Source organism: Phodopus roborovskii, unplaced genomic scaffold (assembly GCF_943737965.1).
Source record: "Phodopus roborovskii unplaced genomic scaffold, PHOROB, whole genome shotgun sequence".
Lineage (NCBI taxonomy): Eukaryota > Metazoa > Chordata > Mammalia > Rodentia > Cricetidae > Phodopus > Phodopus roborovskii.
The window spans coordinates 261,419-281,212 of NW_026126574.1; the positions used below are offsets into that span (position 1 = coordinate 261,419).

General features: G+C 41.9%; 1 pseudogene; it reads right to left on the minus strand.

Moving 5' to 3' along the window:
• Positions 1 to 19,794, minus strand: part of LOC127235930 (sodium- and chloride-dependent transporter XTRP3B-like) — a 150,347-nt pseudogene that overhangs the window by 9,714 nt on the left and 120,839 nt on the right.

The window sequence follows — 19,794 nt, forward strand, 5'->3', positions numbered from 1 at the left end:
AGGAAAACATGTGCAACCAGGAATATTGAGCCTGGTTAGGAAGAGAATGTAGGAAAGAGAGAGAGAGAGACAGAGACAGAGAGAGAGAACATAAAAGAGGGAGCCAATATTGGTTTGAAGATATAATTGAACACAAAGAAAGGTCGAGAGAACAATAAGATTGCTCTCAACTAACAAGTTGAGCTTACATGGAAAGGCTATCATAAATGCCCTTCCCAGAGAGTGAGATCAACAACTAACTTCTCCATGGAGCCCTCAACTAATGCCTGTTGAAAAAAGGATCAAACACCCATACACAATCACTGAGTCGAACTAGAACCTAGATGCAGATGGAGAGGACAAGACCATGCAGCAGAAACTCATAGAGACAGCTTAACTGAACAAGGAGGAGCTAAGGGCCACTAGACTGATAGCTGGGAAGCCAGCATGGGACTGACTCAGGCCCCCCTGATTATGGGTCTCAGCCAGAAGGACTGAGCAGTCTAAGAGACCTCAGACTGCAGAGCCAGGATGTGTCCCTGGTTCACAAAAGAACTTTGCAAACATATCCCCCATGGAGGGATAACTGCCTTTATCTAGAGACAGGAGAGAAGCTCTAGTCCCTACTTCACAGAACCTGTCAGATCTACATGACCCCAACTGGATGGCACTCCCCTACATATGGAATTGGGGTGCGGGGATGGGAGGGGAGGGTGTTTAGAGTGCATGTGAGAGGGCAGAGAGGGTAAAAAGGGAGGGAAGGAAGGAGGGAGGGCTCAGGGGAGTGAGCGAGGGAGGGAGGGAGGGAGGGAGGGAAGGAGAGGGAACTGGGATCGACATGTAAAATAATATATTAAACTAAAAAAAAAAAGTGCTTTGACTCCAAAATTTAAGTTGAAGGACAAGTTACTGGGGAAAAGGATTTCTATTTTTGTTTCCACAGAAAATGAAAAGATGTGGATTCCTGCCAGATTAATGTGGTTTGATCATGCCAGACCACCTGAAACAGAGTACAAGTTGATCCTACAGTCCAAACAGCTAGACAAAACAGCCCTACAAACTACAGCCAGGATATCTGAATCTTCTTCGAATCCCCCAAGACAGCGCCCCTTATCAGCAGGAAGTAGTTTGGAAAAAACGACGCCCAAATTCCCAAATATTGTATATAAATGTTTGTTTTCATTTAATGGGACTATTATATAAAATTAAATAAAATTAAAAAAAAGAGAGAAAATCAAACCAAACAAACAAAAAACAACCAACTACTCCCTAACCTAATTAATAAGCAAAGGCCATGGAACCTTTATCCTGGCCTTGAAAGTATTCTCTAAAAGCAGTCTGAAAAAGTCTTTATAGTAAATCTAAGAACTAGTCAGAGTGTTCACCTAATACTTGGAATTTCACTGTGTTCAAAGTACAGGAAAACAATTGTGCCTGAGACTCCAATAAAATCAATAATAATAGTGAAACCACAATAAAAAAGGGTTGAAATACAGACACTGAAAAGAAATTTGCTAAATCATATCCACAGGTTATAGGATAGTTTATAGAGAAAACATGAGCAATCTGTAGTTGTGAGAATTCATTAGGAAATGCATCAAGATTTCAAGGTACAAGACTAACATACAAAAATGTTTGTTTCTTCTGCCACCAACATAAACAATGGTAGAAATAAGGAGAAAGACACTATTTACAATAGCAATGTAACAGAAGATATGCAAAGACATTCACAAAGGAAATTATCTGACAGACTTAGGTGAATGAGAGAAAGCATGTTCCTAAATCAAAACCCAATCCCCAGGAACAAAGATGGAGGGAGAGATAACACTCTTCCATATCCCTACAGAGTTTAAAGCAAATCCTGTTACAACTAAAAGGTGAGCCACAAGAGAAGGCCACAGTCAACAACAGAGAGTAAGAAAATATAAAATTCAAAAATACTTAATGTTGGATTTACAAGGCCATTCAGGGCTACACCAGAAGTGAATCAGTCTAAAAGAGAAACAGAGCTCACAGCTTTAATCCCCAGCACTAATATATAAGATAGGAGCAGGGCATTAAGTATTTACTCTTGGCAATTAGTCTCCAGCTTGCTATGAATAATATCTCTCCAGCCCTGGTACAGGACAGAACTCTCTGGTAGCCTGGATGCTTTGCTTCTCTGATCTTCATTGCTTCATTAGTTCATAAACAATGTATCAACCACAATCATCTTACTTGAGCAGCTTTTTATGACTTCTTTTTGTATTTTTATAGTAATTCCTCTATTCTTACACCTCCAACATATACTTTCCCTCTAAATTATACCAGAAAGAAGGGGTAAAGAGGGAGGATAGAGAGAAGGTGAATAAGAATAAGGAGCAATGAAACTTATGTATTAAAATGCCATAATTAAATTTGTTTTTTATGTATTTACTATTTTAAAAATGTCATTACTTAGTACAACTGCTAACAAAACAATATTATTTATTTAAGTCTCCCCCTTACTCTGTGAATGTGTGTGTGAGTTCCTAAATATTTTCTTCATGCTATTGACTATTTCTTTTATTGCACAGAAAGTTCTTTCTTTGATGTAATCCCACTGGTTTTTACTTTGTTGCAAGTTTTGGGGTCTTATCCCAAAACATAGGTACACAAAAATCTAAGTCTTCAAGTGTTTCCCCTGTTTCCCCTTAGACTTTTCATACTTTTGGACTTTTGTACAGCATGTGAGATGTGGATCTAGCATCAGTAATTGATATGATGGCTTTCCAATGTATTCTCTTGGTGTCTTTGATAGAAATATGTGGATTTCCAGGTACTCTACTATGTTGTACTTGTCTCCTTGTCTTTTCTCAAGCCAATACCAGACACTTTGTAGACAGCCTTAAAATCAGGTATTGATATGACTTCAGTTTCGTTCTTTTATTCAATAGTGTCATGTAGATTTTAAGATTTTTTTTCTGATTCTATGAACATTATTATTGGTAAGGATTGAGCTGAATCTGTGAACTGTCTTGGGTAGTATGAACACATTAATAATAATAATAATAACAACAACAGTAATAATAACAAAAACAACAATAATAATAACAACAACAACAATAAGAAGAACTCTGTGATGGTTTGAATGAGAATGGTGCCCACAGGTTCATATATTTGAGCCCTTGGTTCACAGTGGGTAGAACTACTTTAGAAGGTTAGGAGAGGTGGCCTTGTTGAAGGGAGTGTGTATGCCATTGAGGGAGCCCAGGCTGAACCCAAACCTCTCTTTCTTCTACAATGTCCTACCTCTTACTCCTTCCCCATTCACCCTTCCCCTCCCTCTGCCTCTTGCCTGTGGATTAGATATAAGCAGGCATTCTTCCTGCTAGCCTGCTGCCATGCTTCCTTCCACGATCATAGACTCAAAGCAACTGTAAGCAAAGCCTCAATTTAATGCTTTTTTGATAAACATAGTACATAGTACAGAGTACAGAGTACAGAGTACAGAGTATATAATACACAGTGTCTCTTCACAGGAACAGAAAATTAACTAGGACATCTGCTCCATAGCGTATCTTTCCTTTCCTGGAGTCATCTTGACATCTTTCATTAGCATTTTCACTCTTTTATTGCCAATACCTCTCATTCCCTTAATTCTATTTATTTAGAGCTGAAACAACTGGAGAGCAAAGAGTCCACCTTAAAAAATGGGCAAAGAAATGGGCTACATAGACATTTCTTTAAAAAGAAATGAGGGGACGTCAGGGCTGGCTCACTGGTTAAGAGCACCTGCTGCTCCTGCAGAAGACCTGGGTTCAGTTTCCAGCACCCACGTGGCAACTCATAACCACTGTCATAGCCCTCTTCTTACCCCTGCGAGCACCAGACATACATTTGGCATACACATACACATGCAAGCAAAATACTCATATGTGTCAAATAAAATAAACACATCTAAAAATTTAAGACACAATAGCCAGCAAATATATGAACAAAAAGTCAGCATCATTAATCTTCAAGGGAATACAAATAAAAACCACAATTAGATATTATTGCAAAGGGATCTTAACAGCCATGTGTCAAGGATATAGCAGCACTCTCATGTTTACTGTGATATTCCTTTAAAAAAAATCTAGGATATAAAACCACCCATGGAAGAGTGAACATATACAAATCACGTGGTATGTATCCACAAAGGAATAATACTTAGCCATAAAAAGAATGAAATCTTGTCAAGTGTAAATGTAGAGACAAGTGCAGGCATCATGGTAAATAAAACAAATCATAGACAAATAATGCATTTTTGCACTCATTTGTAGAAAGTGATAAATGAACCTCCAAGAAGATGGAAAGGCAATGAATGAAGACAGAGGTTAGACAAGAGTCACAAAAACACAGGAATTAGAAGCAGAAATCGCTGCTTCTGTGCCCAGAAGTGTACGTAACTCTAATCTACAAGAATCCATGATACACAAAAATAACTAGAAGAGTAATATAAATATATATATATATATATATATATATATATATATATATATATATATAATCCATGTATGAGGAGAAGGAAATGCTAGGGGCATTGGTCTAGTGGCTATATATGTCATACTTGTATCAAATCATCAGGCCCTTCATAGGCATGCATGGATATTATGTTAATAAATAAAATTTAAAAACAATGTATCATGGGCACAAAACTGTAAGGGATTTTGTCTACAATGAGTAGGGAAAACTTTCTATTAATTTCAGGGACATTTAATTGTGTGTCCTTAAAATAATTTTGTTTGTCCTGTATAAAAATCTACATTTTATGTAACAAAAAGGTTTATAGTGTTAATGTGAGAATTGGAAATATTGGTGTTTGAGTGCTGGATAGTTTTATGTCAACTTGGAAGTAGGGAACCTCAGCTGAGAAATGCTTCCATAATATCTGTCTGTAAAGCATTTTTTTAATTAATGGTTGCTGGGAGAGTACACTGTCCGTTGTTTTGTTGGTGGTGCTGGGCTCTATAAATAAAACAGGTTGAGCAAACTGTAAGCAGCATTCATCCATGGTCTCTGCATCAGCTCCTGCCTGCAGCTTTCTACCTTGTTCGAATTTCTGTCCCTACTTCCTACAATGATGAACAGCAATGTGAGAGTGCAGCCAAATAAACCCTCTCCTCCTCTAAGTAACCCTAAGTAAGACAGTGTATTACCTTGTCCTTTGCCTTTCTCAAGTTTTGGAAATTTCAAAAAGACACAGGGAAATGAAAAGAATTCCTAGTAGCAGCTGGGAGAGAGCAGGAGTCCAGTCTCTCATCACTGTTGCAGGGGACCATTTCTCTCTCCACAAGTCTTCATGGACCGTGTGGAGAGAGGCACTGCCCACCCTTTCCAGGCCTCTTACAGTGTTCAGTTCTGACTCCAAGCTGCAGTTTCTAATGTGTGGGAACACTTTACTATATTTGCTTGGGTAGGTGGATGCCAGGTAGTCCTTCACCTCCTCCAGGTTGTTGGCTGTCAGAAAGCCATCTTCTAGCTCAAAAGAATTTGTCAGCAGCAGAATCACCCTGCAGAGTAGACTATCATCTTAACATATACCACTAAAAAGCCATTGGCTCTAAAACCTGGGAGGAAGGTGGGTAGCCTCTTCCCTCCTGCCCAGTGCAGAAGAGATGAGAACAGAAACTACCTCCCAACAGGCTACTTCACATCTGGATAAGGGGCCTCCAGTGAGATTGGGTAGGATGCTGGAAGCATTCAATACTTCATAGCCAGATTCGTACCCTTTGGTGGTGACAACACAAGAATTTGGCTAATGCCATTGACCAACCGCTTAGAAATAAGTTTAGAATCACTTAAACATATTTACTTATTTTCAAGCAGGGCCTTACTATGCAACCTTGGCTGTCTTGGAATTTGTTGTGTAGACCAGGCTAGTCTCAAACTTAAGAGATTCATTTGACTCTGCCTCCAGATTGGTGAGATTAAAGGCATGCACCACTACATTTGGCCTAGAATTATTAAGCTTAATTTTATATCACAGTACGAATTAAATGATTTGCATGTATACTGATTTCCATTAATTTAAGTCCTAGTTTAGAGATGGCTACTCATGTAAGTGACCTCCCTACTGGACATATTAGCATTTGTTTTGAGGGAAGCCAAAGACAGTAGACTCGGCTAGAGAGGCCTTGCTTACAAATGAGATGAAGACACTGGTGTGTTTTTTGTTGTTGTTGTTTGGTTTTGGTTTTGTTTTTTCCTGAACGCCCCTTTCTGCTAAGTGTAATGCCTACCTTAAATGTCCCATTCCCTGCAAGGCAGCCTTTGCTTTCTGGACCCTCAGTTTCTAGTGCTGGTAGAAGGCAGCAATTAGCACGTCGAGGAAACAGAACTGACCCTCACATTGCAGACCTCAATACTGGTGTCTTTAGTCTACTCCTTGACCTCTGGGAACCCAGTCCTTCCGAGTCTCCCTTTCAGCTCAGGGCTTTGGAGCCTTGCCTTCCCACTTGGGGTCCAAGGTTCTGAGGGACAGCTTAGACTCACTTGTTTAAGCAGATTTCATAGTTGAAGGTGGCCTTTAAGCCGTAGATGGAGAAGGTCACAATGCTGGCAAATCTGGAGGTGGAGCTGTTGATGATGGACACAATGATGTCATGCTTCTGGCAGTTGTTGGAGGGGTCATTGTAGCTGGCAAAGGCAATCAGGCTGCCAAACCCCAAGCCCAGTGAGGAGAAGATCTGCATGGCTGCATTGATCCAGGCTTTGGGCTTGGCTAGCTGTTTCATCTAGAAGGCCAGTAGGGATAGGGCTGAGGAATCCTGAGCTCTAATCCCAAACTCTTCCCTCCCAGGAGATGAAAGCTCAGAGATGCGGAAGAAATTACTTCCAACTCACAGGTAGTCAGAATGACTTGGGGCTGGAGTCTAGGTCCATGTCTCAGAATGTCTCCAGTGTATTTCCTGGCAGGAAAACTACTCAGCAATCTTCTTCTCATTCCCTCTATGGCATCCTACCCATGGAGAGTGCAATTGAGTATTGCCTGGTCTAATAGTCTAAAACACATAAAACATCTAAATCACCAGCCTGCCACAACAACAGTCTTACCACAGAGGAAATTTAGGTGGATATGGAGTCAAGTTTGAGGTTACTCCAGTACTGACACTTAAGGCCTATGCAACAAGAGTGTCCATTTTGAAAGGATACAGTAATATGATTCCAGCCACTTGTCCAGCAAAGAATGTGCCCTACTCTAAATTCAATAACATCTACACTGAAGAACAACGGCTAGGGTGACTGGAAAAAAAAAAAACGTTAAGGACGGGACCATAGCATTCCCTAGAGGGAAAAGGTCCAAGAAAATATGGGATCAGATAAGGGAGATGACTGGAGAGATGTCCATGGTCCCTAGCTCAGTGGGGAGTCTGGACTGGGCTTTAGGTGAGAACTGGAGCAAGAAGACCAGAAGGAAGGCACAGGCACTAGTCACTAGTGGTAGTGAGGGCTGCAGGACAGGCTACAGAGAACTTAACTTCCAGGATATCTATATTCTTTGGCCCAGTCATGGGCTCACACCAGCTCTGATTATTACAGATCTTACCCTCTTTCCCCTTCCTCCCAGGTATCCCAGAAAGGGACAGTCCCTTTCCCTTGCAAATCATACCTTGGGTGTGAACATGTACCTCAGGCCATTGGTAGCTCCGTGGATTGTGAGGCCACGGAGCAGGTAGATATCAGCACACAGTAGGGCATCAATGCGATGAAGTAGACCACCTGTAGGCATCCAGGAACAGAATAAGACTGCTGGAGAGATGGGGACAGCCACTCCCACAAAAACCTTAATTCTTTGGCATTTAGGCTGCATCCACAGCTGCTAAGAGCGGTGGGTAGCACTGGTCCTGAGTAGGACACAGGTTCTGAGTATGGTCTAGGGAAAGGAAGTGTGGGACATGGCTGCTCATGTCTGTTGCCCCCATGAAATTTCTTCTCCAGTGGATGAGAGGCAACACTCCCCAAGCCCCTGTTTCTCTAAGAAAGGCTGAAAGGCTGGAGGAGCCCACACAACACGTTTTTTGTTTTGTTTTGTTTTGTTTTTTTTTTTTTTTGCTCTGTTTTGTTTTTTTAGCCAGATTTGACTCAGCTTTCTGAGGTCCCAAGAAAATCAGAAAGACTAATCACTTACAGGATCTATGTTATCTCCAAAGTGAAATTAGTGTCTTGAGAGGCAGAACTGGGTTTTCTGGATGGGATCCGAGGGGAGCCTGGTTAGGCATGTCCATATGTAGAAAACAGTGCACAGGGCAAAGTCCCCACAACAAATGCAACAAATGTACTGATTTTGTGCATTCTTCATAAAAAGAAAAGTCTATTTGGTTAAGCCAATCTTCTTCTCCTGTTGACATGCATCACAATTTAAGGATGTGTTCTTTGTCTCTTTGGCAGGGGAATCTCAGACTCGCGGTCACCCTGACTTCTAAAAGCCTGAAAGTAAGGGCTTTCAGATAAACGTCTGCCTACCCTGGGTGGGAAATTTTGGGTAAGTCACTTTCTATGTATGCCTAGATTCATAGACAAAAACAAAACAAAACAAAACTTTTCACAAGGTTGGTTTTGTTTTATCAATCTTCTTTTAGGTTGGATCCACCTCTGAGAAACCCAGCTAGTGACCATGTCTTGATATGCTTCAATTAATCTCAGTCTTCCATTTCTTCCTTGGCATGGCACCATACTTCATGTACTTCTAAGACTGTCAGAAGGACACTGAGAATGTGGGATATATGTTTACCATGGCTTCTTACACATTTAGGGGGTTAGTGAATTTACCCAAATATCTAATATGTCAAACCAGGTGAGATGCAAATGGATAAGAGTCCTTTTGCCAGTGATGTGAAAGAAATTCAGGGGCATGGGGGAGGGCTGAACCGGGTCCATAACACTGGGCACTAAGAAGACATTCGGGGAAAGCTCTGGACTTCTACCCCCTACCCCCGCCAGTGGGCTGTGTTTCTTCTGGGCTTTCTAGAGTCCTCACAAAGTGGCTTCCTTCTTTTTCTTGTGGGAAGGATGGCTGGACATGTGATCTACCTTTAGCTTAACCTATCAGGAGAAATAACTCTGACCAATAAGTAAAACTTCAGAGGATAATAAAAGAGATTTCACACAAAAAGGAAAAGGCAGCATCTTTCCCCATACATGGAACCCTGGGGCATTTCAGTCAGGGTGTGAGTCATAGTATAAGCAGAGAAAATAGATGGTGAGGATTAATATGGCATCATGTCCAGACTCTACTTATTTTCACAACTATAAGAGGCATGGAGAGGAAAGGACTGCTTTAATGTTCAGGGGTACAGACATCACCATTAGATCTTTTGGATCATGCTTGGTCTAGGTTGGGACAGAGAAGATGCTGCAAGGTCTGATCTCAGCTGAGAAAGAACACCCTGATTCTTCTGCTCAGCTGTGAGGCAAAGTGCTTTGGGGCTAAGATGCTGGCCACTATGGGGACTTAGAAAATAATGTGATATGTCACGCCAGAAACAACATTGGGGTTGTCATGCAATATCTCAATGACATAGGTTGTTCTAAGCTTGATGCCTCATGAAAGAACAAAACCAAACAAACATGTCAGTGCTGGAGAAGCCAGGCAGGTGATCAGGAGAGTGAGATCTAGGGGTCTCATGGGATTGTCAGAAGAAGAAAAATTGTAAATGACTAAGTCACAAAGGATGTGAAGAGAATATTCATGCTGCATGTCACCAATAGGATGGGAAGGGCTTGGAGTAAATCTGGGCTATGTCCTGAGTCTGCTGTCCCTGGCTGTGATTTTGCGAAGAATACTTTGCCTATCTAAGCCTTTTGGGAGTGACCTCATGTATCTACTCTGAGGGGCTGTTACAAGAATAAGACACCGTGATCCACTATGGATTTGCTTTGCCTAATAGCTGAGTACGGAGCATTCACCCCTGTTTGAAACAGGTACGGGTGATGGAAATACAGCAGATACTCCAGCCCTAGGATGAATGGAAACCTGGGCATTTCAACAGAAAGAACGAATTTAGGCAAATAAAAGGCCTTTGCTGGGTATTTTGGCATATCTGTGGCCTAAAATCCCAACACTCAGAAGGCTGAGTCAGGAGGATAACTGAGTTTGAGGCCAACTTGGGCTGTTCAGCCAGTTTCATGCCAGCCTGAAGTACATAAGGAGACACTTCAAAAATAAAAGCCAAAACAAGAACTAAAACCCCATACCACACAACAGAACAAAACAAAACAAAACGAAACAAAAAAACCAAGGGAAAACCCAACAGTTCTGGGTAGTATTGATTTCCTTGAAAGCACTTTGAAATGGGACCCCAAATCCAACTACACAATAAAGTCACCAGAGGCTGGCTACTCTGATGTTGAGGTTCCCTCCACAGAATAATAACTCTGGCATTTGAGGGGGAAGGACTGAATAGCAGGGTGTTTGAAGATCTCCATGTAATAACCTGGTACAGGTGAATGTGAGAGCTGGCTGGGGCATGTCATTTCAGATTCAGTGCTACAGCTTTAATCACTTCTGACACCCTCCACTGTCAGCTAGTACAGGGACATGCCAATAATACCATCCATGCCTTCTGACCCACTGAGCCTCTACACAGGACAGCAAGAGACAGCTCCTAGCATGGACCAGATTCAGTCCCATCACACTCCCTAGCACACCTTGCTGGTTGACTCAGTGCCCCTCAGGATGCACAGATACACCATCAGCCAGGCCAGGATGAGGCACAGTGCTGGCTCCCACTGCACTCCTCCATTCTCCTGGATGGATGGTGTGAGATGTTGAGTGTTTTCCTGTACCAGAAGTACTACATCGATGAAGCCTTTTCATACTCCTCGTTGTAGCCTGTGCCGTTACCATTCAGTGGGCAGACAGACCATGGCAGGGGATCCTTTTCAATGAAGTGAGAATCAACAGAGAGTCAAGGGAAAGGCCAAGGGCTTGGTGGGATGATAGGAAGCGTCTTTGACAGGAGGCTTCACACCTTGTCCTGTAAATATGGGCCAGCCTGGCTTGTGCAAAACAACAGAGTACAGTAGATCAGAGGCTTCCTGGCCTAGTCTTTCCAGATCCTTGTAGCTACCCTGTTCAAAACCAGTTGTAGGGCTAGAGAGATGGTTCACTAGTTAAGGGTACTGGCTGTTTTTCCCCAGGTTAGAGTCCCAGTAACCATAGGATGGCTCCCATTCTGTAACTCTAGTCCCAGGGAATTTGACACACTCTCCTGGCCTCTGCAGGCACCAGGCATGCATGTTGTACATAGACATTCAGGTGAAACACCCATATACATAAAATAAATGAGATAAACTTTAAAAACAATTTTAAAAAAAGCTGGGAAGGTACTTGAGTTAGAATTTTGAACAGTGAGCCCATTTGGACGGACAGGCCACAGGAGGGAGACACTGTGGTGTCTGATGGAACCAGCAGCAGGTCCCAGCTAAGAAACAGAAGCCCTCTAAGCTCAGTTGCCTAGCCGACATTCTCTGGGCCCTCTGCTGAGGCCATTCTAACTCATACTGTTTCACATATTTGGCTGCAAATCTGAGGATACCTCTGGGGTCCTTTGCTTGAGATGACCTCAACGTCATTTTTTTGTTTTTGTTTTTGTTTTTTTTTTTTTTAATGTTCCTGCCAATGAACATGCTACATGAAGAAGCTCTAGGGCATGGAACAACTGAGAGATTTTCAGTGTTCTTTTCCCTTCATCTACATCAGAAGGTAAAGGTAGGGTCCTTACATTTGCTTGGCTAAAGGTACCCGCTAAGAAGGACCCACACCCTCTCATAAAGTAGAGTCCTGTAGAGTCACTTGTAGCTTGTGGGATTGAACAACATCTCTCATGTCGTGTATATGGCCATGCCAGTGTAGATTTATATCTTCCGGGAACCTGCATGGCCCATAGAAGTGCAAGTGAAGGTCTGCTGTGTCATTATCCTGTGACCTTGGAAGAGGATTTACTGCAGGGGTAAGGTGGGGGAAGTTCTGTGAAGTATGGAATGCATGGATATTAGAGTGGTAATTCCTGGGTCCTTCTCTTTTTTTCCATCTGGAAAGAGGCTCATATGGAGGCAGTGGGATTAGAGTCTCTGAGAGTGAAAAGGATGAAGATGGGGGTGGGGTGGGATAGAATGTGACTGGTGGAGAGGAACATTCCAGCGCTCAGTGTGGAATTGTGGCTCATATTTATTTTCCACAAAGCCTAGACCCTTCCAGAATATCAGTAACAAGAATTTAGGTAATGCACTGTTTAAAATGCTTGTCATTGAAAATATTCCTGTAGATATTCCAATTTGTGCTGTGGACCTGCTCCTCAGAAATGAGTGTGCACATGTGTATATGCACATGCAAATACACATGCATGTGCACATGCACACACACAGTGCATAATTTGTCTTGCATTGTGATAAGTAGTGGATCCAGATTCCGTTATCCCTGTTTGGCTTGTGGCTCCCATCATGCTCCCCCCTCACTGAGAGGGTTCCCACAGGCTGGCGTTCTCATCCTCTACCAGTTCCCCACTTGGTGAGTGGCCCTGCATCTTCTACCCTTTTTGCTTTTGCTCTGGCCAGAGGTTGGCTTACCTGGAAGGAGTGGAAGAGATACCAGAAGCCCCAGGCATTGATGACGTTGTAGTACATTGAGAGGAAGGAGGAGACCACCACACTAGCAACACCTGTGAGCAAAGCAGAGGGCCATGCTGAAGATCAGATGTGTGTAATTTAACCAGTGGGACTTGAATGACACAACTATGGTGACATCCCCAAACAAGAACACTCTTCCTTTAGGCTTTCATTAGACCTGATACCACACCTATGACATCATCTTGGGAATTACTACCCCTCAACTCTGATCATCTGAGATGGTAGATCAGTAAAGGTTTTTTGACATCTAAGTGTCAGGTCCTGGGCTCAGTATTTTGTGTGCAGTTAGTTCACAAAAAAGCATTATCCTCCTACAAAGAGCAAACTAAAGCTCAGAGCTTTCCCAAAACTACTACAGAACATGTATGAACACTGATGGCCCTAGATCCTGGGCTTTTACAAAATAGGAGAATCACATCCTGGAGGTGCCAGGAGACAGTGACTGAAGGTCACTCTGGAAGGGTTCAGTAGGCCACACCTTGCATGACCACATAGATGCTTGGCTTCTGCATCCATGTAACACTACGATGCCCCAACACCCCTAAGTGGTGTGGTGAAGATGAAATGGCCTCACACTCATGCATGCCATGTTTAGCACCAGGCACACATTAAGCAGGGGGTGGCATATGTGTACATCCCCAGAGGGTAGGTAGCTGGGACCAAATGAATGCTATGTCCAGCCAGTCAGAGAATCTCAAGCTGTGGTCCAGAGTAGAGATGCCCTAAGGTGGAAGTTTCATTGGGGGTAGGATGGGATTCCATGTGAGGGTCAGAATCCATGGCCCTCTCTGCCCGAGCTCCATGGTAGCCCTCTTTGGGGGTTGGTTCACCCAGTCACAGGTCCAGCCCATGCACACAAGTGTTTCCCAGAAACCCACAAAGTCTCTGACAGAGGAACTGAGAAGGGTCCCACATACCAACACCACTGAGGTAGGGGCTGATGGTCCTTCAGGCACCGATGCTGCCTTGCTGCATGCGCTGCCCCACAACCAGCTCCAGGTACAAGAGCAGCATCCCCTCTACAATGAGCATGACCAGGGGACCAGGAAACTCCCTGTGGGAGGCCAGAGCTGAGCATCAGGTCAGTGAGGAGAGATGAGATTCATGTCTCTGCAACTGTGCTTCCGTCACCCGCCTTTCCCCAACCAGCCTCTTCTGGCCATCCTTCTACCCCCTCCTTCCTCTTTCCACATACCCATCCTCCTACAATTCCTCTCACCATATATCAGCCCACCCATCTCTCTGACCACCTTTTGATTCATTTATTCATCCATCTATCCATTCTTCTTTTCTCCCTTCTGTCCCTCTGTCTGTCTATTGGAATAGTAGACCAAGCATCAGGGGGTTATAAAATAATCGTTTTCGCTCTGTCTCTATCTCTGTCTCTGTCGCTGTCTCTGTCTCTCTGTCTTTGTCTCTGTCTCTCTCTTTTCTCTTTTACCCAAAATGTCAAACAGTAACCACAGTAGGCCTAGTGAGTCCCATGGTCAGCTTGTTTCTGTGACAGGGCTTACTTAATTGACTACTGTTTGAGGTAGTCAAGTGGGAATGAGAACATTTTTAGCACTGCCCAGCAAACACTTGCATATCACTGTTCTAACGCACAGTTACACAGTTCATCAGGAGGATAAGTGCAGTAGACCTTTTGTCAAAGACACTAACACAATCGAAAATGTACGTACGGATAAATTAAATATAATTCATACAAGTTGTATACAAAACTATGAGAATATACCATAGACTGCCATTTACTATCTAGAGCTTAAAACTTAAAGAAGCAATAGGGAAAAATCTTTAAAACTTCAGATTAGGCAAAGATGGTTTAGATGCAAAGGAAAAGCACCACCTGTGGAAGAAAATGTTGATAAATTGAACTTCATTACATTTTCCCCTTGAATAAAAATTAACAGGACAAAAAGAACATTTGCAGACTTGGAGAAAAGCCAACAGACATTCCATAAGAAACATACCTTAGTACACCATGTTGTGTCTCCGAATACATGAGATGGGGTCTGTGATAAAGTCCTGGCCCTGGAGGACGCATCATGCAGAGCACACTGCTGACTTTTGACTGAGTCCTTTCGTACTGAAGACAAACAAAGCAAAGGGCAAGAGTGAGGCATGAACTCCATTTTAAAAACAAAGTCACTTCTGTAATTAAAACAATCTACCCTCGAGGCCAAAACCCTCATAATTGAATGAATTTTGACATATCCTTCCCCTAAATGTTATGGAGTAGGGAACAAGTTTCCAAACCATGAGCAGAACAGTATCTGTAAGTGGTAAATAGCCTTATCAAAAGATACATAAAACCAAATTCATTTGGAAAGTGTACATTTATACAAGGACATAAGAGAAAAGTGCTGTATATTAATATAAAGATATTTTGCAATTAGTTTGAAAACAAGTCTTCTACCCAACCCTCTTGCAAATGAACTACTTCCATGACTATTCGATTTAAAAAATATTCTAATGTATAAGGAGACATCAGAGGGGAAGGGCCAGCAAGGAGCATACTTGGTGAATTAAATATGGTCACTATTCTTCAGTGATCCTTGAACCAAAAGGAGAGTTCTCTCCCTTACCCTATGGGTCTGGGCTGGCCGTGGAAAGAGCCTTGTCCCTCACAATATTGAAAATAAAAAGAAAGAAAGAAAGAAAGAAAGAAAGAAAGAAAGAAAGAAAGAAGAAAAGAAAAAGAAATGACACGTGTATTCCAGTGGCTTGCATTGCGGCTTTTCATCCTCATGGAGTATGGCCAGGGAACATCATGATTGGGGTCCTCCAGGGTCCCCAGGGGGAGGAGCTACATCCTGGAGAATTGTGAGCCACTAGCTAAAGTACTGGGTGTGTAAGAACTGTAGCCACATGAATGGGGCCAGATGAAGTGGTCAAGCCTGTTCGGTACCCCACAAAGTTGTATGAGGTGATTATTGTTGCTGTAAATCACTACTTTCCCCTCATTTCAGTATCTCCACTTGGGTTCCATAAAAGCAAGATTCTATGAAAAAAACAAAAACAAAAGACAAAGCAACACAAACAAACAAAAAACCCAAAACCCACAAAGAAAAAAAATCCAGGACATTTGCTATACAGAGCTATTGAAATTTTACTAGTTTCTCAGGGTAGGTTCCAGAATATAGTCATATCTTCAGATCAGGTCTTAATGTTTCCTCGAGGGTTTTAACTCCCCCCGCCCCCCCACACACTTTAGAAGTTTACCAGTGAGTTATTTTGTGGAATGTCTCTCATTTGAGATTCTGGCAGAAACACTAAAGTGACCTGATGTCCTCCTCCAGAGGTACAAGATGTCCATTTGCCACTTCTTGACAATGTGGACTTTTCTCATGTGGCTTACTTAGGTGGTGTCTGCTAGATATCTCTGCTAAAATGTAACTCTTTCCTTTGAAGCAGTAAAGTAATTTAGAGGGAATACTTTTTGTTTGGTATTGGTTTTGTTTTAAAACACTGTCTCATTGTATGGCAAAAGCTGGCAATGTTCCTGCCTCAGCCTCCCAAATGCTTTGTTACAGGCTTCCTTGGTCACTGCATTAGACTTGGAGAATTTGATTCCCATTTTATTGTGTGTGTGTGTGTGTGTGTGTGTGTTTTACATGAATCAATAATTCTTACCTAATCATTAATCATTAGTTGTGTTTTGTCATCCCTCTGCCTGTAACAGTCATTGTCACCTTCAATGTTGGCATTTTCAATCTCTTGTCATGCACAACAGATAACTACAGCATAAATGAGCATTTTGTTGTTGTTGTTAGCACACCTACTGCCTGTGTGTCTGTGCTAGCTCAGGTGGGTGGAACACTTAGTTGAAGGATGGCTGGGAGGAAGTGACTGGTTTTTATTCCTTAGACCCCTGAATCCTGCCAATGTATCTCTACCTGCATTGTACCATGTACCATTATATCTCCATACTGGTCTTCTGGCTCTCAGTTTATAAGTGTTTCCTGGGCTCTGTCAGAGACTGTGGCACTCTGCTTATTTTAGCCCTCAGTCTCTTACTTGGTCAAATCCTCTGCTCTTGCTCCTTACACTTGAGATAAAATTTACACTCCCCCTCCCCCCCTTTGAACTCTAAGGACTTCTTTCCCTCTACGGCCATTGTTCCCTGGTTCAGAGGTCTTAACACCTTCATTTCTGTCTCCCCCTGACCATTTTCTGCACACATCTGGCTTCCCCAGAGGCTTCCCTCTCTGCGCTCTAATCTGTATGACTTACTTTTTGAGTAATAAGTTACCGCCATTTTCTCTTGGTATCTGTCTCCTTACCATTGAGGGAGCTTTTACCCATTAGTTCCGCATGGCACCGGGCAAAGCTGCAGCCCAGGGTGACTACAGATTAATATCTTTTAGGTCTTACTGGACATTTTACACATACCACCCCCCCCACCAGACTTCAAATACTGGGGTTCGGTCTTCTTCATCTTTGGTCTGATAGTTCCTTCTCTTAAGGCAATTATCCCCATACTATTTATAGCTATGCTACCCCCAGACTTCTAAGCCACTGAGGACAGAGGAAGACTTTATCTGGCTCATCACTGCCTTTAGTTCTGGCAAGGAGCAGGCCCTCCACAGACTGCTGGTGATAATGGTTCTATAGTAATGGTTCTATTTAAGAGGGTAGGTAATAAAGATATTACTGGAGGATGATGACGGAGATGTCTTAAAAGTCACTCATGTTGTTAAGAACAGTGCATCTAAAAATTCACACCAGGCCCAGTAAGATGGTTTAGCAGGTGAAGGAAGTTGCTCTCCACCAAGCCTGATGATCTGAGTTTGATTCCTGTGACACACATGGTAGAAGGGGAGAATCAACCCTCAAAAGTTGTCCTCTGACTGCTATGCAAACAAAATAAATAGGTTTTTAAAAAGCACAAATAATTATTTTAACTTCCTTTAACTTTACTTGTGTATACATTAGATAAGACAGGGAAAATTCTATCCATAAAGATGGGCAATGATAAGTATTCTTTGAACTTATGATAAGACACTGTAGATCAACACACATACAATAAAATTTCAGTGTTAGAACAAATGTCTTCCTGTAGAATAGACTTGCTGTGAGAAAGAGAAGCAGCAGAGAGGAATTGTGTTTATCAGATATCATCAAGCAATGATGATCAACAGTGCAAATGAAAACATGTTTCTTAATGATGAAAAAAATTGATTGTTGTATCTAAAGCCCAGTGGAGCAAAAAGTACAGCATAGTCACAATGATAAATTAAACTCACAGAAAAAAAGGATCAAGGGGTGGACATCATAAGAATAGAGAGAAGGCATGGCCATAGAGCTTAAGCCTTTACTCTATCTAGAGCTGAGGGGGATAGAACACCACAGACACAAAGGTTGAAGTGTGTGCAATAATGAAATATGTAAGACAATTTCTGAGAGTGTGGTTGAGATTATTGAACATCACATATATTTCTGTGATACTTGAAGTGCCCAGGGTACCTAAGAATTAATAAAATCAGTCAAAAACATTCTCCATCATAGAATTAAATATCTGAAAACAATAGAAAAAAATCTACAGATTTTGAGCAAAGGAAATGACAGCCCATTCAGAGGAAAGACAGTCTCAGACATCAAGTCTTTTATTTTCTGTTCTTGAACTACTTGATGATGAGCTGCAGCATGGGATCAGAAGAAAGAACAAAAGTATGAAATTGTGTTATATAATAAGTTATCAATAGTGAATAAATAAGCAAAACAATGAAGGGCAAAAATAATGCTGTTAGTTTCACTGGACAAATAATATAAAAGAAAGAATGAACTCTTGACTAGGGAAACATGATAGCAATGGTAAAATAGTTATATATGCAATCCCAGATTATATCTTAAAGATGTGCTATGTAGAATAGGGTAAGGAAAGTAGCAAGAAGGAAAAGCATGCTGTGATTTGTAGATATTCCTTAAGTTTCATGTGTTGGAATATGAATTAAGGTGGGATCTGTGAAAGAAGATGGGGTCATGAGGGCTCTGGATCAATGAATTAATGGAACATGTAGATGGAGTGGCTTTGGAATAAAAGTTTTTCTACGCAGAGCTCCTCTGTTTCAGCACGTGAGGTCCTTTGTTGTGTTATAACATGGATAAAGCAGAGCAGATACTGGGACTCTGATGAGCAATCTTCATTGTTAAGGTGACAAGATTCAGAATCACCATAGGGACATACCTCTGGATCTGTCAGTGACGATGTTTCCAGGAATATTTAAATGAAAAGGGAGGACTTACCTTAAATATGGTAACATTCAAAGGACTAGGGTTCTGGACTGAACTAACAGGGCAATGAAGGGTTGGGAGACTTTCAGTTTGTAAAAGGTTTGCCCTATACATGTAAAGACCTGATTTTTGATTCCCAACACCCACAGAAAAAACTGATTATGTCTTCCATCCCAGCACTGAGGAGTCAGAGACAGTAAGTCCTTGGGGCTTACTGGCCAGTCAGTCTGGCAGAATTGGTGAGTTCAGTCTCAAAAGGGCTAGAGATATGACTTAGTGGTTAAAGAATACTTGCAGCTCTTGCAAACAATATGGGTTCAATTCCCAGCACCTAAATGACAGCTAACAACTATCAGTAACTCCTGATCCAGGAGATCCAACACCCTCTCTGGCCTTCATGGGCACCAGGCTTGTACATACAGATATACATGTAGACAAAACTCTCCTTGACATAAAATAAAAATAAATGTTTTTTAATTTTTTATAATAAGCTAGAGAGCAATCGAGTAAGACACAATGTTGACTAATTGGCCTCTACATACATGTGTATAAATAAATTGTGAACATGCAACTGTGTGTGTGTGTGGGTGTGTGCAAACATATATGAGAGTTTTGGTGGTAGTAGGGAAAACAGCAGCATTGTGCCATTATTTCCTTGCCAGGAAGCATTGTACCCTAAAGTTGTGAGCCAAATTCTTCTTTCCTTAAGTTGCCCTTGTCAAGTATTAGTCGTAGAATGGGAAAAGTAGCCTATACAGGCATCATACTCTCAGACTGTTCAGCCTTCAGATTGATGAGCTGAACACATGCCTGTGCATTATATATTACTCACTGGGTGCTATTCAGTTATAACAACATAAAATGGAATGCTAATGTGTTAAAAGTGTGAACCCCACAGGGTGATATCAACGATAACATTTCATTCATGATGCTGATGAAGGAAATGAACAA